Below are 8,900 nucleotides of genomic sequence, written 5' to 3'. Positions count from 1 at the left end.
TTTTTAGTTTGCATGTTACATTTTGTGCTGCATTTGAACCAAATACAAAACCAGGCAGAATATTTAAGCAAGCATTTAAGTTACTAGGTATTCTCTGCTGATGAAAAATGGACTGAGATCATGGAGTACCTCCAGCCTGAAAGGCCATATGAAGTGGCCATCCATGTCGACGCCTGACGCCATTTTTAAAGAAATTGTGCTCTGGTTAACTTTAGGGAAGGATGCTCTGGTTATCTTGTGGGAATGATGCTCTGGTTAAATTAAGGCAATGATGCTCTGGTTATCTTGAGGGAATGATGCTCTGGTTAAATTTAGGCAATGATGCTCTGGGTGCCGTTGTACACAGCGATCTTAGCGCTAAGGTGACCGTAACTCCATTACTTTAACATAGACTTAAGGTAGCCTTAGCTCTAAGGTTGTTTTGTACAACGGCACCCAGGTTATCTTGAGGAAATGATGCTCTGGTTAACTTTAGGGAAGGATGCTCTGGTTAACTTTAGGGAAGGATGCTCTGGTTATCTTGTGGGAATGATGGTCTGGTTAAATTTAGGCAATGATGCTCTGGTTAACTTTAGGGAAGGATGCTCTGGTCATCTTGAGGGAAGGATGCTCTGGTTATCTTGAGGGAAGGATGCTCTGGTTAACTTTAGGCAATGATGCTCTGGTTGAGTTCAGGGAATGATTCTGTGGTTAACTTTAGAAAATGATGCTCTGTGAACGTTGAAGAATGATGCTCTGGTTAACTTTAGGCAATGATGCTCTGTGAACGTTGAAGAATGATGCTCTGGTTAACTTTAGGCAATGATGCTCTGTGAACGTTGAAGAATGATGCTCTGGTTAACTTTAGGCAATGATGCTCTGGTCATCTTTAGGGAAGGATGCTCTGGTTGAGTTCAGGGAATGATTCTGTGGTTAACTTTAGAAAATGATGCTCTGTGAACGTTGAAGAATGATGCTCTGTTAACTTTAGGCAATGATGCTCTGTGAACGTTGAAGAATGATGCTCTGGTTAACTTTAGGGAAGGATGCTCTGAACGTTGAAGAATGATGCTCTGGTTAACTTTAGGCAATGATGCTCTGGTCATCTTGAGGGAAGGATGCTCTGGTTGAGTTCAGGGAATGATTCTGTGGTTAACTTTAGAAAATGATGCTCTGTGAACGTTGAAGAATGATGCTCTGTTAACTTTAGGCAATGATGCTCTGTGAACGTTGAAGAATGATGCTCTGGTTAACTTTAGGCAAGGATGCTCTGTGAACGTTGAAGAATGATGCTCTGGTTAACTTTAGGCAATGATGCTCTGGTCATCTTGAGGGAAGGATGCTCTGGTTGAGTTCAGGGAATGATTCTGTGGTTAACTTTAGAAAATGATGCTCTGTGAACGTTGAAGAATGATGCTCTGTTAACTTTAGGCAATGATGCTCTGTGAACGTTGAAGAATGATGCTCTGGTTAACTTTAGGCAATGATGCTCTGTGAACGTTGAAGAATGATGCTCTGGTTAACTTTAGGGAAGGATGCTCTGTGAACGTTGAAGAAGGATGCTCTGGTTAACTTTAGGGAAGGATGCTCTGGTTAACTCTAGGGACTTTAGGGAAGGATGCTCTGGTTAACTTTAGGGAAGGATGCTCTGGTTATCTTGAGGGAATGATGCCCTGTTACATGTGGAGTCTGAGTGTTCAGAGGTTGATAAACTACATCATGTTATCGTGAATGGTGGACTACTTGCATCATGCGACATAGCCATTGCAGTAGGCCTTTCTCATGAGAGAGTGGAGAACTTTCTGAGGACACTTGGTTCATTGACTGTTAGTTGAGTGATTTGCACAAGTGGTTGAGTGCTTGGTTCACCACCATCAGCCATGAACTAAACAGCATCAGCTTTCAAGGTGATGGCCTCAGTTTTCTGGTATTCTAAAGGAGTTCTACTGATGGACTACCTCCCAAGCGTTCAGATCACTAATGGCCAATATTATGTTAATCTGTCTCAGCAAATGTGTGACAATATCAAGGCTGTCCATCATGGAAAACTCACAAAAGGATCATACAGCAGCCGTCAAGCCTTCTGTCACAATGACCGAAATGTATGTATGTGGGTGGGAGCCTATAAAGCATCATCCATCTTCACCAGATTTGGCCGTGTCAGAGTTCCACCTTTTTCCCAATTTGAAGATCTGTCTGGCAAACATTCCGCAAATGGTGATTGTGTAATGTCTGGTGTGTTCACACTGCCAGGAGTGAGGCTTGTACACCAGTAGGATCTGCTCACTCACACTTCATTGGCAGGGTAGACCTGGAGGGGATTCCGTCAATGGAGGGAGTCTTGAACACTAGTAGGATCTGCTCACTCACACTTCATTGGCAGGGTAGACCTGGAGGGGATTCCGTCAATTGAGTGAGGCTTGAACACCAGTAGGATCTGCTCACTCACACTTCATTGGCAGGGTAGACCTGGAGGGGATTCCGTCAATGGAGGGAGTCTTGAACACTAGTAGGATCTGCTCACTCACACTTCATTGGCAGGGTAGACCTGGAGGGGATTCAGTCAATGGAGGGAGTCTTGAACACTAGTAGGATCTGCTCACTCACACTTCATTGGCAGGGTAGACCTGGAGGGGATTCCGTCAATGGAGGGAGTCTTGAACACTAGTAGGATCTGCTCACTCACACTTCATTGGCAGGGTAGACCTGGAGGGGATTCAGTCAATGGAGGGAGGCTTGTACACCAGTAGGATCTGCTCACTCACACTTCATTGGCAGGGTAGACCTGGAGGGGATTCCGTCAATGGAGGGAGTCTTGAACACTAGTAGGATCTGCTCACTCACACTTCATTGGCAGGGTAGACCTGGAGGGGATTCCGTCAATGGAGGGAGGCTTGAACACCAGTAGGATCTGCTCACTCACACTTCATTGGCAGGGTAGACCTGGAGGGGATTCAGTCAATGGAGGGAGTCTTGAACACCAGTAGGATCTGCTCACTCACACTTCATTGGCAGGGTAGACCTGGAGGGGATTCCGTCAATGGAGGGAGTCTTGAACACCAGTAGGATCTGCTCACTCACACTTCATTGGCAGGGTAGACCTGGAGGGGATTCCGTCAATGGAGGGAGTCTTGAACACCAGTAGGATCTGCTCACTCACACTTTATTGGCAGGTAGACCAGGACCTGTCACTGCAATCCATCATAGTGATGAGTGTAATCCCAAATGTAACCTATGTTACATCAGAGTGATACTGTGAACTTTTCAGCCATCCCTCTCTAGACCATTCACATTCCATCAAGTAGGAAAATGTTTTGTAAACAGAAGGTGACTGATATTTTATATGAGCTATGATGCATTGGTGTTGTTTTAGTGTTGAAATCCTTGGTCTTGAAGGGAATTTACAGTCTCATATTTACATATATCAAGCTTTTTAGTGAAGTGGTGCTACATTGTGTCCTGGTTGTGTCATAGTTGTGTTGACATAGTTTTGTGTGCCTTACCCATCAAGTGCTTACTCTTTTCATGCAGACGTGTCATGTCAGAGCTTTTCAGTCAGTATAGTCTCATCACCCTTTATGTCTAAGGAAAGCATTTTGATAAAACTTCCATAACTGCCATTCCCCTGCATAATCTCAAATCACCCACCCTCTGTACCTGTTCTCATCCCCACCTTCTGTACCTGTAATCATCCCCACATTCTGTACCTGTAATCATCCCCACATTCTGTACCTGTAATCATCCCCACATTCTGTACCTGTAATCATCCCCCACCTTCTCTACCTGTAATCATCCCCACCTTCTATACCTGTAATCATCCCCACCCTCTCTACCTGTAGTCATCCCCACCTTCTGTACCTGTAATCATCCCCACATTCTGTACCTGTAATCATCCCCACATTCTGTACCTGTAATCATCCCCCCCCCCCTTCTGTACCTGTAATCATCCCCCACCTTCTGTACCTGTAATCATCCCCACATTCTGTACCTGTAATCATCCCCACATTCTGTACCTGTAATCATCCCCACATTCTGTACCTGTAATCATCCCCAACCTTCTGTACCTGTAATCATCCCCACCTTCTATACCTTTAATCATCCCCACCCTCTCTACCTGTAGTCATCCCCACCTTCTGTACCTGTAATCATCCCCACATTCTGTACCTGTAATCATCCCCACAATCTGTACCTGTAATCATCCCCACATTCTGTACCTGTAATCATCCCCCACCTTCTGTACCTGTAATCATCCCCAACCTTCTGTACCTGTAGTCATCCCCACCTTCAATACCTGTAATCATCCCCATCCTCTGTACCTGTAATCATTCCCACATTCTGTACCTGTAATCATCCCCCCACCCTCTGTACCTGTTCTCATCCCCACCTATACCTGTAATCATCCCCACCCTTCTGTACCTGTAGTCATCCCCACCTTCAATACCTGTAATCATCCCCATCCTCTGTACCTGTAATCATTCCCACCTTCAATACCTGTAATCATCCGCATCCTCTGTACCTGTAATCATTCCCACCCTATGTACCTGTAATCATCCACACCCCCTCTGTACCGGTAATCATCCCCACCCTCAATACCTGTAATCATCCCCACCCTCTGTACCTGTTCTCATCCCCACCTTCTATACCTGTAATCATCCCCACCCTCAATACCTGTCATCATCCCCACCCTCAATACCTGTCATCATCCCCACCTTCAATACCTGTAATCATCCACACACCCTCTGTACCTGTTCTCATCCCCACCTTCTATACCTGTAATCATCCCCATCCTCTGTACCTGTAATCATACCCACCCTATGTACCTGTTCTCATCCCCACCCTCTGTACCTGTAATCATCCCCATCCTCTGTACCTGTAATCATCCCCATCCTCTGTACCTGTAATCATCCCACCTTCTGTACCAATAGTCATGCCCAAATTCTGTACCTGTAATAATCCCCACATTCTGTACCTGTAATCATCCCCACATTCTGTACCTGTTTGAGTAGCTCTCCGACAGTGTAACAGAGTCATCTATAGGACAATATTGAATGGGGGTTGGTGGGGGTAGCACTCCGACAGTGTAACAGAGTCATCTATAGGACAATATTGAATGGGGGTTGGTGGGGGTAGCTCTCCGACAGTGTAACAGAGTCATCTATAGGACAATATTGAATGGGGGTTGGTGGGGGTAGCTCTCCGACAGTGTAACAGAGTCATCTATAGGACAATATTGGATGGGGGTTGGAGGGGTAGCTCCCACAGTGTAACAGAGTCATCTATAGGACAATATTGAATGGGGTTGGTGGGGGTAGCTCTCCGACAGTGTAACAGAGTCATCTATAGGACAATATTGAATGGGGGTTGGTGGGGGTAGCTCTCCGACAGTGTAACAGAGTCATCTGTAGGACAATATTGGATGGGGGTTGGTGGGGGTAGCTCCCCGACAGTGTAACAGAGTCATCTATAGGACAATATTGAATGGGGGTTGGTGGGGGTAGCTCTCCGACAGTGTAACAGAGTCATCTATAGGACAATATTGGATGGGGGTTGGTGGGGGTAGCTCCCCGACAGTGTAACAGAGTCATCTATAGGACAATATTGGATGGGGGTTGGTGGGGGTAGTTCTCCGACAGTGTAACAGAGTCATCTATAGGACAATATTGGATGGGGTTGGTGGGGGTAGCACTCCGACAGTGTAACAGAGCCATCTATAGGACAATATTGGATGGGGGTTGGTGGGGGTAGCTCTGGCACAGTGTAACAGAGCCATCTGTAGGACAATATTGGATGGGGGTTGGTGGGGTAGCTCTCCGACAGTGTAACAGAGTCATCTATAGGACAATATTGGATGGGGGTTGGTGGGGGTAGCTCTCCGACAGTGTAACAGAGTCATCTATAGGACAATATTGGATGGGGGTTGGTGGGGGTAGCTCTCCGACAGTGTAACAGAGTCATCTATAGGACAATATTGAATGGGGTTGGTGGGGGTAGCTCTCCGACAGTGTAACAGAGTCATCTATAGGACAATATTGAATGGGGGTTGGTGGGGGTAGCTCTCCGACAGTGTAACAGAGCCATCTGTAGGACAATATTGGATGGGGTTGGTGGGGGTAGCTCTCCGACAGTGTAACAGAGTCATCTATAGGACAATATTGAATGGGGGTTGGTGGGGGTAGCTCTCCGACAGTGTAACAGAGTCATCTATAGGACAATATTGGATGGGGTTGGTGGGGGTAGCTCTCCGACAGTGTAACAGAGTCATCTATAGGACAATATTGAATGGGGGTTGGTGGGGGTAGCTCTCCGACAGTGTAACAGAGTCATCTATAGGACAATATTGGATGGGGTTGGTGGGGGTAGCACTCCGACAGTGTAACAGAGTCATCTGTAGGACAATATTGAATGGGGGTTGGTGAGGGTAGCTCTCCGACAGTGTAACAGAGTCATCTATAGGACAATATTGAATGGGGGTTGGTGGGGGTAGCTCTCCGACAGTGTAACAGAGCCATCTGTAGGACAATATTGAATGGGGGTTGGTGGGGGTAGCACTCCGACAGTGTAACAGAGTCATCTATAGGACAATATTGAATGGGGGTTGGTGGGGGTAGCTCTCCGACAGTGTAACAGAGTCATCTATAGGACAATATTGGATGGGGGTTGGTGGGGGTAGCTCTCCGACAGTGTAACAGAGTCATCTATAGGACAATATTGGATGGGGGTTGGTGGGGGTAGCTCTCCGACAGTGTAACAGAGTCATCTGTAGGACAATATTGAATGGGGGTTGGTGGGGGTAGCTCTCCGACAGTGTAACAGAGTCATCTATAGGACAATATTGAATGGGGGTTGGTGGGGGTAGCTCTCAGACAGTGTAACAGAGCCATCTGTAGGACAATATTGAATGGGGGTTGGTGGGGGTAGCACTCCGACAGTGTAACAGAGTCATCTATAGGACAATATTGAATGGGGGTTGGTGGGGGTAGCTCTCCGACAGTGTAACAGAGCCATCTGTAGGACAATATTGGATGGGGTTGGTGGGGGTAGCTCTCCGACAGTGTAACAGAGCCATCTGTAGGACAATATTATCAGGGTATCTATCTGACTGTGTAACAAAGGCATCCATGTATGTTTTGTGCAAATAGAATCTGTAGTGAAGGGAAGTCTGTGAAGTAATTCTTGAGAATTGTAATGACTTGAGAAAGGTTAGCTAACAAAGCATCAAGTGCCACAAATAGAAACATATCAGTAAGTATCTCATTTCTATGAGTATTGTGGATTAGTCATGATGGTCTGTATATGGTCTGCATATCCATTATGCCACAGTAACAATGGGAACCTGCATTGTTTGTATCCATAGGTCACTTACCTGTGTATCTATAGGTCACTTACCTGTGTATCTATAGGGCACTTACCTGTGTATCTATAGGGCACTTACCTGTATCTATAGGGCACTTACCTGTGTATCTATAGGGCACTTACCTGTGTATCTATAGGGCACTTACCTGTGTATCTATAGGGCACTTACCTGTGTATCTATAGGTCACTTACCTGTGTATCCATAGGTCACTTACCTGTGTATCCATAGGGCACTTACCTGTGTATCTATAGGGCACTTACCTGTGTATCTATAGGGCACTTACCTGTGTATCTATAGGGCACTTACCTGTGTATCCATAGGGCACTTACCTGTGTATCTATAGGGCACTTACCTGTGTATCTATAGGGCACTTACCTGTGTATCTATAGGGCACTTACCTGTGTATCTATAGGGCACTTACCTGTGTATCTATAGGGCACTTACCTGTGTATCTATCTATGTATCTATCTATAGGCACTTCTACCTGTGTATCTATAGGGCACTTACCTGTGTATCTATAGGGCACTTACCTGTGTATCTATAGGGCACTTACCTGTGTATCTATAGGTCACTTACCTGTGTATCTATAGGTCACTTACCTGTGTATCCATAGGTCACTTATCTGTGTATCTATAGGGCACTTACCTGTGTATCTATAGGGCTCTTACCTGTGTATCTATAGGTCACTTACCTGTGTATCTATAGGTCACTTACCTGTGTATCCATAGGGCGCTTACCTGTGTATCTATAGGGCGCTTACCTGTGTATCCATAGGGCACTTACCTGTGTATCTATAGGGCACTTACCTGTGTATCTATAGGGCACTTACCTGTGTATCTATAGGGCACTTACCTGTGTATCTATAGGGCACTTACCTGTGTATCTATATGGCACTTAGGGCACTTACCTGTGTATCTATAGGGTACTTACCTGTGTATCCATAGGGCACTTACCTGTGTATCTATAGGGCACTTACCTGTGTATCCATAGGGCACTTACCTGTGTATCTATAGGGCACTTACCTGTCATTGTGCTGTAATTATTACATGTATGTAACAAGTGAGCATGTGGTCATGTATTGACACCATGACCTCTGCCTCCATTTGACATCCACAGTACAGAAGTGTACATGTTGTACAAGAAAGTTGGGATCTGTACAGTTCACATGGAACTTTGTAGTTTACATTTAGCCAGTGTGTTGTGTTCCCTATAAGCCAAGTACTTGCCTTCAGACAGTCCATCACTGTGAACTGTGAACCTTTATCCCTTCTGCCTTCAGACAGTCCCTTACTGTGTCCTTCTGCTTTCAGACAGTCCCTCACTATGAACCTATATACCTTCTGCCTTCAGACAGTCCCTCACTATGAACCTATATACCTTCTGCCTTCAGACACTCCCTCACTTTGAACCTATATCCCTTCTGCCTTCAGACAGTCCCTTACTGTGTCCCTTCTGCCTTCAGACAGTCCCTTACTGTGTCCCTTCTGCCTTCAGACAGTCCCTCACTATGAACCTATATACCTTCTGCCTTCAGACAGTCCCTTACTATGAACATGTATCCCTTACT

At 45.7% G+C, this 8,900-nt stretch overlaps 2 long non-coding RNA genes across 5 annotated transcripts; both read right to left on the bottom strand.

Annotated features, from left to right (window-relative positions):
• Window positions 1-3,655: 3,655 nt before the first annotated feature.
• On the bottom strand, window positions 3,656-5,080 carry LOC124252823. 4 transcript variants are annotated; one of them, XR_006892040.1, is made up of 6 exons: window positions 4,974-5,080; window positions 4,800-4,874; window positions 4,725-4,749; window positions 4,573-4,622; window positions 3,788-3,887; window positions 3,656-3,736 (listed from the first exon to the last, which is right to left on the bottom strand). It is a non-coding gene; the product is annotated as an uncharacterized LOC124252823 (long non-coding RNA). The 4 variants fall into 4 exon arrangements; XR_006892037.1 differs by lacking the exon at window positions 4,725-4,749; XR_006892039.1 differs by lacking the exon at window positions 4,725-4,749 and having other exon boundaries at window positions 4,949-4,978.
• Window positions 5,081-7,710: 2,630 nt separating this feature from the next.
• LOC124252838 lies at window positions 7,711-8,200 on the bottom strand. Its single transcript, XR_006892045.1, has 3 exons — window positions 8,140-8,200; window positions 8,002-8,047; window positions 7,711-7,777 (listed from the first exon to the last, which is right to left on the bottom strand). It is a non-coding gene; the product is annotated as an uncharacterized LOC124252838 (long non-coding RNA).
• Window positions 8,201-8,900: the final 700 nt, after the last annotated feature.

This window comes from Haliotis rubra, unplaced genomic scaffold (genome assembly GCF_003918875.1).
Source record: "Haliotis rubra isolate DU_JTF1 unplaced genomic scaffold, ASM391887v1 Scf526, whole genome shotgun sequence".
Taxonomy (NCBI): Eukaryota; Metazoa; Mollusca; class Gastropoda; order Lepetellida; family Haliotidae; genus Haliotis; species Haliotis rubra.
The sequence above is the reverse complement of the archived record's forward strand: the minus strand, read 5'-3'. Positions and strand labels throughout refer to the sequence as shown.